Raw genomic sequence first — 19503 nt, 5'->3', positions numbered from 1 at the left:
AGGAGATGGGGTCCGAGGGAGGGGAGGCGAGGGGCGAGAGCCAGCAGCCCGGAGGGCAGATGCCATCGAGGCAGGATACGCACATGGATGGAGAGGTGGCAGTGAAGCCCACCCAGCTGTGCAGTTAACTTAGCTGAACACCTGTCATTGTTTTACGTGAAGGAAGAAGGCCAGCAAGGAGACCCTCACAACAGCCCAGATGCAGATAACCATCTTCAATCGTCACATCAAAGAAGCAACCATTGCCAGAGGAGCTAGTGCAGAGGACAGGAGAGTCGCTAGGTGTGTCTGAGGAGCCTCCCCACAGTGACCACGCCCTGTGTTCTTGGGTGAGGACAGGCGGAGGACATGCAGAGGACAAGGAGCCCCGCAGGTGCCCAAGAAGCTGTGCTGGACCAGAACCTGGCACAGCAGGCTCTTCACACCAACCAGCCTTGGCATGAAATGGGTGCGGGAGAGACAGGAGAAAACAATCGAACTTGGCTTAGTGACGTAGCAGGCTCACCTCGGCAGGGTTACGGGCACTTTTTAGAAGTGAGTGAACTGGAATCTTTGCCGTTTTGTTTGTCCTGGGCAGGAGCACAATGCACAGAAGGTCGTCCTGGTGCAGGGAGGAAACGACCAGCAGACTGTTCTAGTCAGCTTCTTCACTACTTGGACCCCAGGACTGAACATGAACAATTAGAGGAGAAAGGTGTGTCTAAAGGCTCACAGTTCAGAGATCTCAGTCCTTTGACTCCATTGCTTGGGGTCTGAGATCAGGCAGAAATCATGGGAGAAGAGTGTGGCAGAGGGAAACACTGGGGACATGGCACCAGAAAGCAGAGATATAAACCCCAAAGGCATGTCCCCAGGGACCTGCCTCCTCCAGCCACACCCTATCTGCCTCCAGTGACCACCCAATTCATCCCTATCAGGGGATTAATGTGCTGATCAGATTCATAACCCAATCCTGTCACTGCTAAGCTTTCCTGTACTGTGGTGTAAATGGAGGATCCTGGGGATAGTCAGCTGACCTTCAGTGTCTATGGAAGACAGGGTCCAGGGAGAACCCCCAGGGGTGTGCCCATGCAGGGCTGTACAAGCCATGGCTGTTCAAGCTTGGGGGGACACCTCATGTCTAAACCACTGCACTCTGGACTTTCTTCTTTATTACAAGGCTATGAGACAAAATCACAAACAGTTGGCTCTCCATCTCTGTAGGTTCTACGTGCATTTGTATGATCTCCACCCTAGATCAAAAGTATTCTTAAAAAATAATTGCATTCAGACATTTTTTTCCTGGCCATTCTCCCCCAAGCAATAGAGCACAGCAGCCATTTACCCAGCATTCCCCTGTCTTAGGGGTGAGAAGCAAGCTAGCTACCAGCTAAGTACAGGACAACGCATAGGTTGTGCAAATGCAGTTACATAGGGGACTTGGACAGCCATGGATGGGCACATCCCCAGGGGTCCTCCCTGGATCCTGTCCTCCTCCGTAGACGCTGAAGGTCAGCTAACTATCCCCAGGGTCCTGCCCAGACCCCCATCCTCCACAGACACCAAGGGATGGCTGACTGTTTTCTGCATAGAGTTTCAGAGGAGCCCCAGGAGGGGAGACGGTGGTGCTGGTTCTCTACTTCTCCCTCCATCTCCAGCTCCTTGTTGGCAGCAGAGAACACTCAAGCAGAACATGCTGGAAGAATGGAAAGTGAAGTTTGGGTCCGCAGGCTTTCCATCTATTCTTCCTTATTAAATGGGAAAGACTCAGAAGCATTTGAGGAGGAGGCACGTGCGGTACTCTCTAGGCTTTTGGAAAGAACAAAGGTTGTGGAAGGCAAGGGAGCCTCTGAGGAACAGTCGGGCTCTGGTTAGTCTTAAAAGGTTTCTAGAACAGCAACATTCCCATTCAACCAGAGAAATAATTAGATGTATTAAGCAAAAATATTTTCTAAATGGCCTTCTCATTAGCAATGGAAATAAAGTAGTTTGTATCATTAAAGTCAAGGTGTGGATTACAGGAACATTCCCATCATAATATTAAGAACATAAAATGTGTGGGTTTTTTTTAACAAAATGAGCAGAATTAAAATTTTTCCCAACAAATTCCTCCTCAAAATATGAAAGAGAAAGCAGCGCTACATGGGTTCTTCAAGCGAATTCCCCACATGAGAACATCCTCATCTGCCAACTGCCCGGGAGATGCAAGTGGGCTGTAGATTTGGAGAGATTTGCATGGTGCCACCACGTGTCAGGATGGTGCTCACAGAATTCCAAGACAGGAGAAGTAAGAAGGTCAAGGAAACAGAAGCGCACAGACAAGCAGCTATGGCTTGCTCCAGAGCATGTGGCCCCTGGCCTGGCACACAGCAGAACTCAGGGAAGGACCCGACTTGGGATGTCTTAGGAGGAGGCCTCCTGCAACTCCCAGAACACAGGGTTGTCAGGGGAGGAAGCAGTGTTCCTCAGAAGATCCAGCCATGAACATACCACGGGAACCCCACCATTCTGCACATCCCCAAAACAAGCTCCTGATTAGAAGACGACACATTCCATGCTTGTGAATTCTACCAAAATGGATTCTCCTGTCATGTATGACTAAAGAATGGAGGAGGAGGAAGAGGATGAAGAAGAGGAGAAGAGGAAGATGGAGGAGGGGGAGGGTGGAGGAGGAAGAAAAGGAGGAGGAAGAGGCAGGGGAATGAGGAGGAGGAAAAAGGAGGAGGAGAAGCAGGACATCCAGTGAGAAGAGATGGACCACTCTATGCAATAGAATGACTAAAAGCCATTTTTTCAAAACCTAGAAGCCAGAACAGACTTACGGGGCCTGAGGATTCACTCTCACACACTTTAGGTAAAACAAAACAAGCAGTCCTTTAAGCCTCAGAACCAATTTTTACTTCCGTGGACACACTGACAAGTGCAAATTGCTTGATTATTTGCCAGCAGATGCAGGTCACAGAGCCAGGTAAGCAGAGCCTTCTCCCCTGGCCAAGCTTTTGGCCCCTCCAGGAATCACCACTCCTCACCTGTGTCACTCAGCACTGGGGGGGCACTGGTGCAAATGAGGGACAGATTTTTAATTTTCATTAATTTGGATTTAAAGGCCACAGGTGGCTGCGACTACTCGGGCACACAGGTTACAGTTTCTCAGGCAGAGGTTTGCTTCTACCTTCCCCAGGAAGGTACCTGAGGCACTGTCCTAGCAGCAGCCCCTCCATGAGCATAGAGAGTAGAAACCGTGAAGGGGAGATCTGTAACAATGGAAAAGGAGCTCTCAAAAGACTTGCTCACGGGAGGCCAGATACTTAGAAAGGCAGCCATGGATGTGTCCAGTACTTTCACAGTAAAATCACCAGTGACCACTGAACCCCCCCCCACACACACACACATATATACACGTGCGCACAGTGTTCTGCTCAGATGAGGCAGGTTTATAGAAGGTTCCTGTTAAACATGACTTAAGTTTTGATGCTTAAATATGAGAGCTCTATGTGGGCCAGAGGAACTAGGTTCCAATAAACCTTCATGAACCCTCTGCTACCACCCACCTGTCTTCTCGGTCCCTGAGCTGTGCCTGCCCTCAGAGGCAGCACAGGGAGGCTTACACCGCAGTTTGCCCTGACAAACGGAATCCACCATTCCCACCCACTCATCACCTTTCCTCTGAGGTCAGAGGAAGATGCATTTGGAAGCATTCTCTCCCTAAAATTGTACCAAAGCTCTCATGACCTTTGCAGCCAAGGGATCTGTTTGGAAACTGAGATCACTATATTTCTAAGAATGAATCATTGCTTTACAGCATGAAATCTTTATTAAAAAAAAAAAAAAACTATCAGCCTAGAGTTAAATGTCAACATTTAAAGGCCATGAAAGAGTTCTGGACCTAAGACCCATGGACAGCGATGAAGCAGGACAAGACTCACCACCATAATTTACACCACACCATCACCACGGAGCTTCCTGCAACATCTCCTGCTCCTAAAAATCATGGAATGAGAGGGAATGAGGTCTCCTCCAAGCACACTTCAACACCCACATAAAAAGTATACATTTCAGCCAAAGGCCCATGGGGTGGATCTGCACCTCACCATCCGCAACAGCGAGGGTGCTGACCAACACCCTGGGGACAGAGGCCAGCAGGGCTGTTTCTGGCCCCTGCATTCTGGAGGCCAAGAGGGTCTCACAGGCCACCCAAGCTCTGCAGCCTGGCAGTCACTCTCTGTTCTCAATCTCATTACCTAAATCCTTCATCTTTTCTTAGATATCTGGTGATCTCCTTCATCCCTTTGTCTTTATGGACAATCACTGTAAAAGGAGGAAAAAGTTTGACTTTCCAGTAAAACACAAAATGTGAATTTTAAGAAAATAAAGTTTAGGTTATTAATGGTAAAAAGAGGTTCAAGTGGAGACTGTGACGCTCTGCACAACCTGAAAGGGTTAAAATACAGGAGGTGGAGGTAAGCCCAGGGGCGCCTGCAACTCAAGGGTGAGGGACCCACACTCAGAGCTTCAGTTTCACTCTGTTCTCTTCCTCCTCCTTCCTCCCCTCTCTCATTACCAAAGAGCACAAACTTGGAAGTGTATGCTAAACCAGGCAAGTGAGAACTACTTTATGAAAATAGTTTCATCTCAATTTTGTAAATAGAAAGGATATAATCCTTTAGGATGAATTGATTTAGTCTTTGAGTTGCAAATTGCACCCCAAAACCCGCCTCATTGCAGAGAATCTATCATTTTCTATGCAGTGACTGTCAGCTAATCTGATCATCATTGTAATAAAGATCAAATGCAAAGAGAATTTAGGCACAGAGTAATCATTTGAGTTGTCAATGTAAAAAGATCCTTGTATTCACTGGTCAGGCTAAACAGAAGGCTTCTTCTATTATTTCCCTCCTGGGTTGACTTTATAGAAAAATAAAAATGCAAGTAATGCCTATTGGTCATTGGGGTCATTAACTATGGTGTCATGAATCTAAAACCTGGAATGGTCATCAATATTTGTGGCTCAGAAATCCACTGGTTCAATACAGGTCGCTTTAAAAGGGAAACAAACTTACAAATATGTTGGCACCTTTGCCTGTTCCCCAGGGTACCAGGGTGTGCACCAGCCTTGAGCTTCTATTTGTTTTGCTCTGTTAATTTGAAATATTGAATGGCCAAAAGCAGCAAATGAAGAAGCACCAGACAGTTCCTTGCTGTCTTGCTTGCTTTCTCCACCCTCTGATTCCACAAGGTACTTAGCTTTCCCTCAAACTAGAATAATGTGGGGAGAGGGGGATGTTTGTCTTTACAATTCACATTTCTTTGCCTGAAGTGATGAGAGGCATCAAAAGCCAGAGAATAACTGAAGGAGTGAAGCAAACTCTAAATTTAATCCATTAGAGCCCAAGTTTAGATTTCATCCAAGATTGTGATATTGTCTATCACAACTATTTTCAAAGGAACATTTGAAAATTCAGTGAATCTTTATCTGTTAATTTCACAGGTTGCTCAGAAGCAGGGACTTTGACTCCTTCCTAAGACAGAGCTAACAAAGCACAAATCCATCCAGCACTCAGGAGACCCACCGAGGACAAGAACTTCTGGACGCAGAGTTGCAGTACACCAAGAGGGGTGACCACCAGCCACCCAGCTGCAAAATCAGGAACCATCAAAGGCCCAGGAAAGCTCTGCACTCAGTCCCTCCCAGAATGAGAATGGCAGAAGTATGGCACATTATATCACAGGAGCCTAAGGAGACTCGGCTCCTACTGGAATGTAAAGGCACACAGTGGGAAAAGCAATTCCAAATAAATCTGTCATTCAGTCACTATTAGCGCACCTCTATGAATTTCTTTTACTATTGTTCTCTGGTTTTATAAGATGCTAACATAGCAAGCTGTGTGTGGGATGTATGGGAACATGGCAACTCTTCCAGAATTCTAAAGTCATCTCAATTTTATTTTTAAATGCAAGTTGGTACTGATATTTTTGCCACCTTTTCTCCACAATATACAGATTCCTCATTTCCAAAATATAAAATGCCCTCCTAACACTGAAGCAGTAGCTCCTCCCCACCACACTGTCTCCTTGTAGCTCAGTTTATCTTTATGCAACAACTACCATGCTCCTGGTTTAAAGCTGGCCCGAGATGTTTACAAAAGTATGAAGGCGTGGTCTGCGCCCTTGCAGAACTCACAGGCTGGCTACAGAGACAAAGCCAGCGACACAATGACCAGGGAATTCCATTCTCCATTCTAGTAAGTTACCTAGTGAGAATTCCTTCACCTTCCAATGTTATTGAGAATGGGATGCATTGTGCATTCGATGGGGTCTCAAAATTGCAGTTGGCATCATTCTTTCTCAGTGATGCAAGGTAACAGTGGTGCATTGTTCATTTCGGGGATTTTAGCTTCCATGGAGGGGGGGATGGAAGGCTGAATTAGTCCATCCCAATCCCTAGGAGCACAAAGGGAGAGGCTCTTTGAGGGGTGGGACTTGAGCCAGTGCCTCCTTGGTGCTGGGACAGAGGAGCATATTCGCCCCCTTCCCTCCACAGCCATGACGTCTAATCTGTTCTCTGCCACCTCTTCCTTCCCAGATGCCCTGCGCTGCCCGGCTGAGCTCATCCAGCCCTTTCTGCCCAGTCAATTCTCCACCCTGTGACCCTCATATTCTGCATTTTTGTCCATATTTATTGAGTATGAAGGACAAATAGAAATTATATCCTAGAAGTTTCCACTGTGGAATGATTTCTGCGATCAAACTAATTAGCACACCCATCACTTCCTCTTTTCTGAGGGGTGGTGAGTGTACTTGGGAACTACTCAGTTTATTTCAGACAAACAGAGATAATATCAATGCTACAGACACATTGCTGGATATGAGGTCTCCGGTACGTGTTTATCTTAGACCTGGTCAGTATATTTCTTAATTACGAAGCTAATGACATCACACACAGATTAAAATACTCCAATGTCACCTTATCACCTTGAGGTTAAATTGGAAACTCCAAGGAAATAAGACACCATGATCTGGAATCTGGCCAATTTTCCAGTTCTACCAGGTGCTACCTCAACCCTGCCCAAACCCATGGCCCATCACCTCACTGTGCCCACAATGCACCACGTTCCCCCCCTTCCAAGATTTCCAGGATCCTGCCTAGATTAGTCCAACCCCTTTCCCACACTTTCCTCTGGGTAAAAGCTCAGTCAGCCTCTTGGACTTTCAACCTATACTTTGTGGCAGAGAGGACTTCCCACAGGCCCATTCCCCATCCTGGGGCACATGGCTCCCCACCGCCAGGCTCCACCATGCACTGATTCTCTCATACGTGCGAGTGAGTGAAGGAGTGGACAGCTGTCGTGCCCTGGCCTGGGTGACGGGGGACCAAGGCGCTTTCCTGTGCTTTCTACTCTGTTGGCTGGATGCCAAGGGCTCCCAGGAACCAGGAAAGAGCCAGACCCTGGCACCACAAGAAAATAAGTCTGCTGACACTAATTATCTTGTGCTACTCTTGAGATCTGGGATTTCTTCATGACAATAGCTACCATAACCTTAACAGGAGATAATGTATAATCTTATGATATCTTCAAGATAATCAGTCTCAATTTGGAATTCAAAATCACATTGACTAGACATGACAAATCAATGTAAGGCAGTCTCCTGGATGGGATCCCAGAACAGAAAAAGGGCATTAGGTAAAACCTAAGGAAACCTGAATAGATTATGTACTTTAGCTAACAATAATGTGTCAATATTGGTCTGTTACTTGTATCAAATGCACCACAGCCAAGCAAAATGTTAATAACGGGTGAAATTGCAGGGGAAATGACTATCAGAATGGTGGAGTCAGCTCCCTTTTTCCATAAATCCAAAACTTCTGTAAAAATAAAGCTTACTAATGTACAAAGTTTCAGCTAACTTAGATGGCCAAGTTCTAGAGATCCACCCCACAGGATCATGCCTGCAGTTAACAGGGGAACATTCACTTAGAAATTGTCAGGAGCATTGCTCTCCTGTTGAGTACCCTTCAACACCCACACCTGCACAGGTGTGCTGCCCGAACAGGTGCTGGAGATGCCTCTGTTGCTTGGAGGTGGGGATGGCGTCAACAGGTGCTTGGCACACCCAAACTCCCCAAACTGTGTGTATTCAACATGTGCAGCTCCTTGTATATCAATTTTACCTCAGTAAAGCTGCTTTTAAAAATAAAAACTGCCAACATCTTAAATATTCACATTGATTTGACACGCAGTCCACCTTGTGCGCCTGAGGACCTGGTGGGGCTGGCCGTCCTAATGGGCTCTGCAAGGGGTCAAACTCTAAATCCTCTGTCCCCGACCTTGAGCAGTTTTCCCCCCCATCCCTAGTGTCCTGACCCCAGGGCGGTCAGGGAAGCAGTGGATCTCACCTGATCGGCACTGATGCTCGATGGCTCATGGCTTGCTCTCAGAGGGCCTGACAGGTATGTGAAGGTGGCTCTCTAGTGGACATTTCAGTGACCATCCAAACAGCACAGCCTTGCTCAGAGAAGGCCACCTCTCCTGCTTCCTGCTCCAATTCCCTTGGCATCTGTCCCTGCAGAAGAGCAGGAACTCACACCACTTAGGTCTTCTTGCCCAGTCAGCTCCCCATCCAGGCCAACACGTCCCCTGTGAGTGCAGCGGTGGGATGTCTCATTCCACTGCCCCTCCAGCGCAGCTGCCCACTGTGCGGCCACCAAGGCCTGGCTGTCTGCAGGGTGAATCCAGGCCATCCGCCCCGTGGCCACACCCACCTAATGGGCAGATTCACCTGGAGCTCTGCAGGTGGGTCTGGCAGGTCCCATCCTCCTCCCTACACTTGCCCCTTGTGTGGAGGGGGATGGAGCTCATAGCACAGCTCTGCAGAAACACCCCCTGGGCAGTCCCCACCATCCCCAAAGTACCTAAGGCTCTGATCCATGCCTATGCCCAGTGGGGGTGCTTGGAGAAAACAGTTGGTGGTAAAAAGAGAGATCTCGATAGCGAAGATACAAATGAAAAGGAAACCCACCACAATCAACTTTCTAGCCCTCTTCATGAGAAAGAGACTCATGCTATAGTCACAGAGACTCAGGAGGCTGAGGCAAGATCACAATTTCAAAGTGAGCCTCAGCAATTTAGGGAGGCCCTAAGCAACTTAGCAAGACCCTGTCTCAAAATAAAAAAGTAAAAAGGTCCGGGGATGTAGCTCAGGGGTTAAGCACCCCTGGGCTCAATTCCCAGTACCGCGCCCCCCCACACCAAAAAAAAAAAAAAAATAGGGGATTTGTTACTAATTTACTTACCATAAAAACAAGTTGAGCAGAGCCCAAGAGGAGAGCCAGCAGCCCTCCTTGCACCTTATATTGGGCCTGAGTGGCAGGGCGGGGCCTTGTTCCCAGCTCTCACCATGTGGCCAGAGGTCTCTGTGTGCATGCGCAGCACATCTCCCACAGATGCAGGCCATGTATGGCCCCGGCAGGTGGAAAGGCTCGGGCCTGAGCAGCTGAGTCCACTTAAGAGCTCAGGCCCAAGTGATGCCTCCTGGCCCCCGGAAAAGCTACCTGCACTGCCTTCGTGGCTCGACTCCCTCCCAAGTGCAGTAGAGTCTCTGGAACAGCCTTTCCCCCTAGCTGGGAGGCACAACTGAAGCAAATAATTGCTCTTATCTGACAACACAGCTCAGTGGGCTGGCCACTGCACACACCTGGAACACCCTGGCCCCCTCACCGCCTCCTGCCAGTCCCTTGGGCTCCCCTGTGTGCTTTGCTTTGTTTTGCAAAAATACTTAACCAGAGAAAGCTGTCCCCATAACATGATTTAAAGGGCAAAATACCACATTCCTCACTACAGGCAGTTAGGGTGCAGATCTCCAGGTCTCACTCACCTGGCATGCACGTGCCCATGTAGCTTTGACCAGCACCGATTCCTCGCCCTTCACCCCTGGTGACCACTGTTTCTTCTCAGCCTCTGTAAGTTCATGTTTTTAGATTGCCCATGTAAGTGAGGTCGTGCCGGATTTTTCTGTGCCTGGCTTATGGAATTCAGCACAACGTCCTCTAGGTTCATCCAAGTTGTTGCAAGTGCCGGCATCTCCTTCCTTTTCAGGGTTAAATAATATTCCACAGTACACCTGCCAATTTGCTTATCCATCCCTCCATCCATCCATCCACAGGACATTAAGACGGATTCCGTCTGTCCCTTGGCTATTGTGAAGGGTGTGCAGCAAACCCATGAGTACAGATGTCTCTTCCACATGCTGATTTCATTCTTTTTTATATACACAGAAGAGGGCTTACTGGGCCATATGGTCGCTCTATTTTTATTCTTCCAAGGAACCTCCACACTGCTCTCCATGGTGTCTGCACACATTTGCACATTTGCAAATCCTCAGTGAGTAATGCTTCATGGGAATGGAGGAGGGGGAAGGCTTGTGAGTCAGCCACACAGTTCCAAACAGAGGATTTGTTAGGGGAATGGGCGTGTGACCTTGGAGCCCACAGAAAATAAGCTCAGTGGCCTCGGAGAGTGGCACTGCCATGCCCAAATCCTATGGAAGGTGAGGCTCACGTCAGGAGCACACAGCACATGTGCTTCAGGAGACGTGAGGCTGGGGGTCTGGTGCTGGCTCTGCCGGTCGCCTGAGGGTCTGTGAATGAGGCTTCACCCCGTTCCTGTTCTCCCCAGTGCTGTCAGTCTAAAGCCCTGAAATGGTTTCCTGGTGACATCAGAAAAACCTGCCGTCAGCTGGACACAGCGCCTCCTCCCCCCACCCGCTGCTTCCCAGGCTGGCAGGGACAGCCTCCCCTGTGTACTGCACTGGACCTGCTGGCCACCTACAGCTGTGTGCACTGCTGTTTCTGCAGATCAAGGCCTAAGAGGGACTGAGTCCAGAGGACCCAGGCCCCTCCACTTCCACCCAGGATGAGATTAGAACACATCCAGGGCTTGATGACTCCCTGATAACAGTTCTGTTCTTCTGGCTCTAAACCCAGAGGGACATGAGGCTGGAGCCACTTCTGTGAGGGAAGAGCCTGTCTGACCATGGGAAACACACAGCAGAAGGCAAAAATGAAATAAGATGGACTGTACCTGATGAACCCTTGGATGCTATTGCACCTGCAGTCCTCTCTTCCCCTGAATACTTCAGCTTGTTTGTTTAAACCTGTTTTAATTGGATTCTCTGTGATTTTCAAAAGGAAGATAACAAACTGATACATTTCATAAACTCAGGACAATTTTTATTGCAATGTTTGGTTTTTCTACTATGTAGAATAGCATCTCTCTCCCGGAATAAAAGAAGGAAGGAAGGGAGGAAGAAGAAGGGAGAGTGAGTATCGGATTGAAGGTTCTAGCTGAGCACTCAGCCTGAGAAGGGAAGGGCAGACTTCGAAGGTCTCACTGTCTCCAAAAAGAATGGCCGCCTGCACTCCAGGTGGGATCACTCATGAAATACAGTGAACTATTAGGCTCATCTGTCTCTCCCACCACCCTCTAATTAAATAACCACCTTTAAAAATCTTACTATTTTGAAAGAAAGTAATTTAAGTCATTTTAGTTAGAGGGGAAATTACACAGACCAGTGGTCTTTGATAAACCAGGCTGTTCCAAACTGGTTCGCTGGAAACCCCTTTCTAAAACACCTAACAGGTCACCTGTGGTCCAGGAGGGAGGGCTGCGGCCCAGCACAGGGACTCTCCAGCCACGAGGAGACCAAGCCTGAAGGCAAGGTCCATGGCCACGACTTACCCCTGAGAACTGGGCTTTTCGAGGGTTTGGACACAAAAAAAAGCCACCGTAGGGCCCCTGCCAGATCCTGCTTCTCCAGGGAAATGTATAGCAACTGTAGGTGCAGAGACAAACCCAAAGCTCTGGCCCCTCAGGTCCACAGAGGACGCCCTGGTGGCCCGGGAGGACTGCGACCTTCTGGCCACAGACGAGAGAGCAGAGAGCGCACAGAACGGGAGGGTGGAACTCTTTAAAAAAAAAAAAAAATCTGAACTGTTTGAGCATCCTTTGCTTTTGAAAAGGCCAATATTCAGAAATACAGATGTGGGAAGGAGATGAAGAAAGCAATTTCTAAATATGAGCATGTGCCGCTTCCTATTAAAGGTTGAAACAAACTATAAATAAACTAAATAAACAGACGGAAGAGAAGCAGGGAGGGGCAGGGCGGGAGGAGGGAGGGGAGGGGAGGCTGGGGGCCTGAGGTGGAGCAGATTATATTCCTTGCTTGTGGGATTATTGCAAAATGAAGCCCACTATTGTGTTTAACTCTGATTCACTAATAAAGAAAAAATTTAAAAAGCAAAGTTCAAACTTCAATGCAAAACCCAAAGCAGAGCATCTCTTCCTTGATTTCCACCTGTATCTCTCACAAGGATCTGCAGACCTGGAAGTGCCACAGCCACTGTGGTGGGCACCAGGGAATTCCTCAAGAGCCAACCCGTGTGGCCGAGGTGTGCAGGCAAAGGAATCCCGAGAACATGGCTGCAGATTGCCCTGGAAACTGCTGAGCCAAACACTCAGCCAGGCAGAGGTCCTGCATGCCAAAGGGACAGTCAGGGAAAACAAAGGACAAGGCCACAGTGCTTAGTGCCTGCGGACCTCAGTATGACCCTCCACTCCTGCCTCCATATCCAGGCTCTTCTCAGTCACTACTGGGCGCCACTCAGTGGGGCTGGCTGGGGCGGTTTTCATGAAAGCCTCAGGTAATCAGTTCAGAATCCTAGCAGCTCCCATGTTCCCATAGGTGATTTTCTTGCAGGTAATCCTTGGGGTCCACCCCCGGGCAGCCATACCTCCACCTTTGGCCAGCCTGGGACCTGCAAATGGCCACACTGGCAGCCTCTGCTTCCTATGGCTGCTGGAGCAAAGCTGGACACTCTGGGTGAGTTAAAGACCCATACTTTGTGTCCTGGAGGCCGAAAGACTAAGCCAGGTGCCTAGGCCATGCTCCTGGGACATCTCCAGGCACCTTCCTGTGCCCTCCCAGCTCCAATGGTGCCCACAGACCCTGAAGCCTTTCCCTCCCAGCCACGTGGCTTCAGCCTCCTCCTCTATCCTCAGAGGGCCCAGTGTGTCCTTCCTCACCCACCAGCCCCTCGTAAGGACATGGTCACCCTGCATCAGGGCAATCCCTGCTGTACTGTGACCTCACCTTGACTAACGAACTCTGCAAAAACCCGATTCCAAATCAGCTCATGTCCTGTCCTCAGGGGCAGGATATCAACTTACCTTTGGGCAAAGACACGGCCATCGCAGAGCTCCACCCAGGCCCCCAGAACGCACGTCCCTTCCAGCCCCACACCCGGGCCCATCCCCCTCAGAGTGTCCATTTGCTCCAGCTCTGGGAGCTTCATCTGAGCCAGAACTGGGTGGGACTCAGGTGAATCTCCTCCCTTCTGTGACCTATGCACCTGGTCAGCACACCACCTGGCGAGCTGCAGGCCCTGTCACAGCACCTGAGCTCTGGGCGCCTTCCAGCTCTGCAGCCTCAGAGCCCTCTCACTCCCCTGTGTTCCCCCTCTGAAGGAGCACGGGAAGGGCCACCTCATCAGAAGGGGACATGCATCACTTCTGCCCTCACCTCAGGTGCAAGAAGCAGTCCCTGGTTCTAATGGGCGGCTGCGAAGGGGCCAAGTAGGTTCCCCAGGAAGAGGAGGGAACGGATAATGGCTGAGCATTAGCAGACCCCATTGCAGGGTCAAAGGTGACCCATCAGCACTGACCTCCGGCCCTGCAAGCCCAGCCGAGGGCTCTGGGTCCCTGGGAAAGGGCAGGGCCTTAAAATGGAAGGAACTTGGTTCCTGTGAAGCTGCCTGCTGCCTAGCCTCTCCCAGGCAGCTGACTGCCCCAGTCCCCAAGGAGCTGCTTCCTGCCCAGCCTATCTCAGCTGACTGGCTGCCCCTGGTTTAAGTGAGAAACTGCACTATGTTTAACTACCATTGGCCATGGCCACCGAGACCTGGACATCATCCTTGGCTCCAGCCAGGGGGTTTTACCTGAGACTCCCAGGCACCTGGCCTCCAGAAGCAATGTGCTCTATACAAAATGCTGCTCCTGACTGCAAAAAGAAAAGGAAAAATACTTAAGAGAAAAACCCTAGAATCATGAAAAGGCTCACCATCCCCACCTCAGGTCATTAGGTATCTACAGTTCTGGTGTCTCAGCCACAACATCCTCTAATATCTGTAAGAATGTTGGTGCTAATTCATGAGAATCATCAGGGAAACAGGCCTCAGAGGCAAGAGAAGAAACTACTAAACACCAGCACTAACCCAAATTCTTACAAAAGTCTTGTGAACCCTCAGTCAAGGTATGCATCAAATCCATTTCATCACCTTCCCTATTAACTATCAAAATGTTTGCATATTTAAACACTTTCTTGTTGAAGAAAACTTTTCCTTCTTCTTTATGGGCCATTTGCTTTATTGTGTATTAAGCCAACAAGAGGAAAATCGATCTGACATTGATTCTAATATGTGATTGAATGTGCATGTGTGTGAGTCTAGAGAGTTCCTCTACCCCTGCAGTAGAGTGCTTCCCTCCCACAGCTGCAGGAAAGGTGGTTAAAATGGCTTTATAATGGATCCTTCCTGTGGATAAAATTCCTAATTCTCATTTTAATCCAGAGTTTAATCTCCTACCACTTCCTCCAATGGCAATAACTGAAAGAAATATATTGAAAGATTGAAATATTGGCCACAAAAAAAAATTAAAGAAAAATTGGTCACACTGCTGATGGAGTTAATATTGTCACTTATAAGAATGGGTCCCAGCTAACCCGGAAGCCACTACATCTGACTTTCTTGAACTCTCTGCTCACTGACACTCCCTATCGAGGGTTTCTGTGCATAGCTGTTGAGGTGCTGCATAAGTGGACTGCGTACTGTGGTGTCTGCCATCCTGAAATCCCACCTTCCGGCTGAAGAGAGGCTGCCCCTCTGGGGCTGACCAGTCTCAGAGGAAGCACTTCAGCCTGTGAAATGCAGACTGACCCCCAGAGCTGGGCCTGCTGCCTCTGACCGCCAAAAGGCCAGTCCTGGCCACAGTGACGTGACCTCTCCTGGGCACCCCTGAGCCTGGAGGAGACAGTACAAGGACAGCACTTGGCTCTGCGTCCGGCCTGTGGCATGACGGGTGTGCGAATTAGATGGGAAAACACTCTTAGGTGCCCACCATTATTGTGATTCTGTCATTATCTTGGGAACCTGTGTGTGAGCCCCTGTCTGTAATTCAGAGCCAAAAGTGGGGTGAAATTCCTCTTCCCGATAAGAAGCCAGGTACAAAACTGCTTAGTATTATTTTTTGGAGACCCGGATAAGAAACTCTATTATGTGAAAAGCTCTGAACACACAAAGGAGCTTCCCCACAGCTCCTGACCAGCCCTGTGGGGTCTGGTCCCTTGTGTGTGGAGGGAGAACACAAAGCATTTGACTCCAAGGCCTCAGGGACTCTGGAGGGAAAAGAACATCCATCCCCTCGTTCAGTTCTCAAAGGAGGAGAAGGCAATAAAGAGGTCATGAACGTCCAGAGCTATTGGCAGAAACAGATTTGAAAAAAATTTGATTCATCAGCTTTGATCTTCAACCTTCATTGCAGCAGATGGTGGCTATTGGATAAAGACGCCGGGCATGGCAGCCAAGTGGTGGCCCTGGTGCTCTTAACCAGTTTGGCTGGTTAAGCTTTCATGGATTAAAAGCCTTTTAATAATGTCTGCTGAGAAGTTTCCCTCTCCCAGAGCAGTGCAGGAACAGAAATCATTGTACAGCCATTATCCGAAGGCTACTACAGAAAGATAATGGCCTCGGCTTTCTAAAGTTGGATGCAAGTGATAGATCACGCCCCAAATAGATGATGGTACAGTGTTGTTCAGTGACCAGCAGAAGTCCCCGAGTCCACCTGAGTGCCAGTACCCACAGGCACATACTGTGGCCCACCAGCTCATGCAGGAGCAGGTTTATCTCTGTGACATTCAGCAAGTCTCCAAGGAACACAGCCAGGGGACTGGACAGAAGGCAGCCAAGGCAGAGGAGGTGAGAGGGTTTCCCTGGTCCCATGGAAAGCAGAGGTGTCAGCCTCTTGGTAAACGGGAACCACTGCCCCCATGCAGGTGCTGCTTTGCACTCTCCCAGGATCTGAACCTGTGCTGGGAACCTGCCAGAAATACCCAGCCCTCTCTGCAGAGGGACCCCTCAGCATGGCCACAGCGTACCTCAGCTGCACTCACCTCCCTCCCACCATCCCTTCTCAGCCTCCCAGGCTGGGTTTGTCCCTCTCTCCTGTGCTCAGCCTCAGTTCCCTTTCTGTTTCACTGGTAGGTATCAAACTCTGAATTGGAGGTCTATTGAAAGTCGCAAAGATGGTGCAAGTGTGTGCCCAGGCCTGGGACCATCAGCACTTTGCTCCCCACCCCAGAAGCCACCTGCTGCGTCTGGAGTGCACACGACCAGCAAAGCCAGGGACCTCTTCTCTATCACATTGGAGCCTATAGGGGGTGCTTGTGGGTTCCCCACAGAAGAAGAACCCGACATCATGGCAGAGACACAGGACAGTCTTCTGTCCCCCACACCCTTTCACAGGTAGGGACAGTGTAATGGCATGAGGAATGCCATGCCATTGTGGAGGGTGGCATGGGAGTGGCAGAAAAGAAAAGAGCATCACATGACTAATGTGCAGGGGCAGGGACAGTGACTAAAAGGTGTCATTTGACCCTGATTTTTCTGAGCTTTGAGATAGGGCCCTGGGAGGCCCTGGGCACTAGTCAGGATGTCTAAATCTTGGACAGCTCCTGTCCCCACTCTGCTGACAGCTGTTGACTTCAAGATGGAAGCAACATTTCATGCATGGTGTCATCTTCATGCAACTAGGAAAACACCGCCACGGCTCAGCTTTCCAGCCTGGGCCTGCTCCAGGCAAGGTCGTTAGTCCAAAGGTGGACATTGCAGGAAATTGCCTTCCATCTGCCGTGCGGAGGTGGCCCCGAGGTGGTCTGGCCATGACCACTGGAGGGGGGATGAGAGGCACAGAGAAGGACACCTCCTGGCCCCACGTCTGCAGAGGGCCTCGCTTCTCACACGGGCACAGCTCCCCCCTGCAGTCCAGCAGACAAGCCTGCTCCTTTGATAGACATGCAGCTCAGTTAAGCTGACTCAGGGTCACTTTTGTGACTTTAAACCAGAGACCCCTACTTCATATAAATTTCACATGGTCCTAAAACCAGATTCATCCAGTCAACGAAGCTGAGACCAAGGAAGCTGAAATGGTCCTTATTCTGTCACAGGCAGGAGCTTGGGTGTTGCCTGTCCCCTAGGGTCCCTGTGTTGAAAGCTCAGCTCTCAGGACGTCCCTGGGGAACTGTGACACAGAGGCATGTCCTCACGGGGGCTCTGCAGGTGATGGAGGCCCAGGTTTGTCCTTAACTGAAACAGAACACAGCCCGTACAAAGAAACTGCCCTGTATACAGAAAACACCTTTATAAAGAAAACCCACTGAATAAAACCCACGGGGCACAATCATGCCCAGCCCGAGCTGCAGGCCAGCGCCTTCCTCCTTCTTTAAGTGGACACTTCTTGACACTTACGAGTTGACCGCTCTCTAAGTGTCCCTTTAAGCAGCTCTGGCAAGTTCCCAAAGGTTCATTGTGCTGAACATTGAACTTCTGAAAAGGCAGAGGGGACAGAGGCTTGCCGGTCCCCGGACCGTAATTCCACTGTCTCACACACACAGCCACATGGAGGTTTTGGAGGGTAATAAGCACAGGGAAGGAAGGGGTCACAATTCAGCCCACAGCAGTGACTTGTCATCACTGCGTCCCCAGCACCGAGCACAAAACCAGGTGGTGTAGGCAGGTTGCCAACATGCTTGAGTGCCTCGTCACTCATCCATGCTCTGTGGACAAAAATAATGACAGTCATTAACTCTTAGAATTATCAAGGGAATTTAAAAAGTGTTTATGTTTGAAAAGCCCTTAGAAAGGTGCCTGTGCCCGGTGAGGACCGGTGGCCCTTAGTAATTCCTGCCTGTCTCAGCCTCTAGCACTGCCTCCCCAGTGCCAGGGCCGCGTCTGGCTCGGTCACCCAGGTGGCTCAGCAGTAGCATGGCGCCAGCTAATGGAGAAGCTCAATTCATACCTGTCGGGTCAAGGAAGGGCAGCCCGGGCGAGTCAAGCGGAGCATCTGCAAGACTAAAATGCAAAGATGTCCACGGGAAATGGAAAGAACTGCAGATCTGGGGCTGGAGATGTGGCTCAGCGGTGGCACGCTCGCCTGGCATGCGTGCGGCCCGGGTTCGATCCTCAGCACCACATACCAACAAAAATGTTGTGTCTGCCGAGAACTAAAAAATAAATATTAAAAAAAAAAATTCTCTCTCTCTCTCCTCTCTCACTCTCTCTTTAAAAAAAAAAAAAAAAAAAAGAATCCATTACCGGGCTGGGGATGTGGCTCAAGCAGTAGCGTACTCGCCTGGCATGCATGCGGCCCGGGTTCGATCCTCAGCACCACATACAAACAAAGATGTTGTGTCCGCCAACTAAAAAAAAAAAAAAAAAAAAAAAAAAAAAGAACTGCAGATCTTCTCCCTCAGCACAAATTTTCTAAGACCAAATTTTGCCTTCTTCTGTCCATTTTCCTAGAGCACCAGCAACCATTTCTGGTTTGTTTTGCTCCCCCCCCCCTTTGTTTTTAACCTTGTTACTAACTTATTTAAAAAAAAAAAATCTGCCTACTGGGTAAATGCACAACCAGGAAGAGGCAGATGTCTCTCATTAGTACCCGATGGCTTCAATCTTTCACGAAACTTTAATTTTATTTTCCTGTTTAATGCTCATCGATACATCCCATGAAATAAAGGCTTCAGGCAAATAATGTCAGCTTATGAGTTTGCACTTGAGAGACTCCACAGGGTGTGGGTGGGGGACACCCTGGGGTGGTTTCCAGCTTGTTCTGGTGGCGGGGGAAGCAAGTGCTCTCTGAGCACAGTGGGGCTCATGGGGGCGCTTGCCTATTTTTCTTGACTCTACATGTCATGTCCTCGTGTCCATTCCTCTCTCACTTTAGACCACCACGTGGTGGCTCTTCATGTCTTTATCTTCTAAAATTCCCATTTAGCTGAGTTCTGCAATCCCTCTGCAGACCATGGGCCCGTCCTGCTGCAGCGACCAATGCCAGATCTCAAGTGCTGTGGAGAGATCTGGAGGCTCAGCAAACAGCCTCAAAATGCACCCCAGGCAGCCACCTGCACTCCTCTAATGAGGATTTAAGAAGGATTTAAGAAGCCGGGGTTCATGTAAGTTGGGGGACCGTGCCGGGCAGACCAAGGAGCTACTGATCCTCAAGAGGAGCTCAACATCCAGGGCACATGACAGTGAGGTGTCTCAGAGGGCACGCTTTACGTAGCTCCATTACGTAACATATTTACCCACTGACGTAGCTAGGAGGGGTAGGGACAGATCGGGCTACCAAGGATCCGGGTAGGTGGAGAGGAGCTGAGGCTCTAGGGGATGACTCAAAGGAACGTCAGACAGGTCACACA

The sequence above is a fragment of the Urocitellus parryii genome, chromosome 3, assembly GCF_045843805.1.
Source record: "Urocitellus parryii isolate mUroPar1 chromosome 3, mUroPar1.hap1, whole genome shotgun sequence".
Lineage (NCBI taxonomy): Eukaryota > Metazoa > Chordata > Mammalia > Rodentia > Sciuridae > Urocitellus > Urocitellus parryii.
This window is presented reverse-complemented; position numbering follows the sequence as displayed.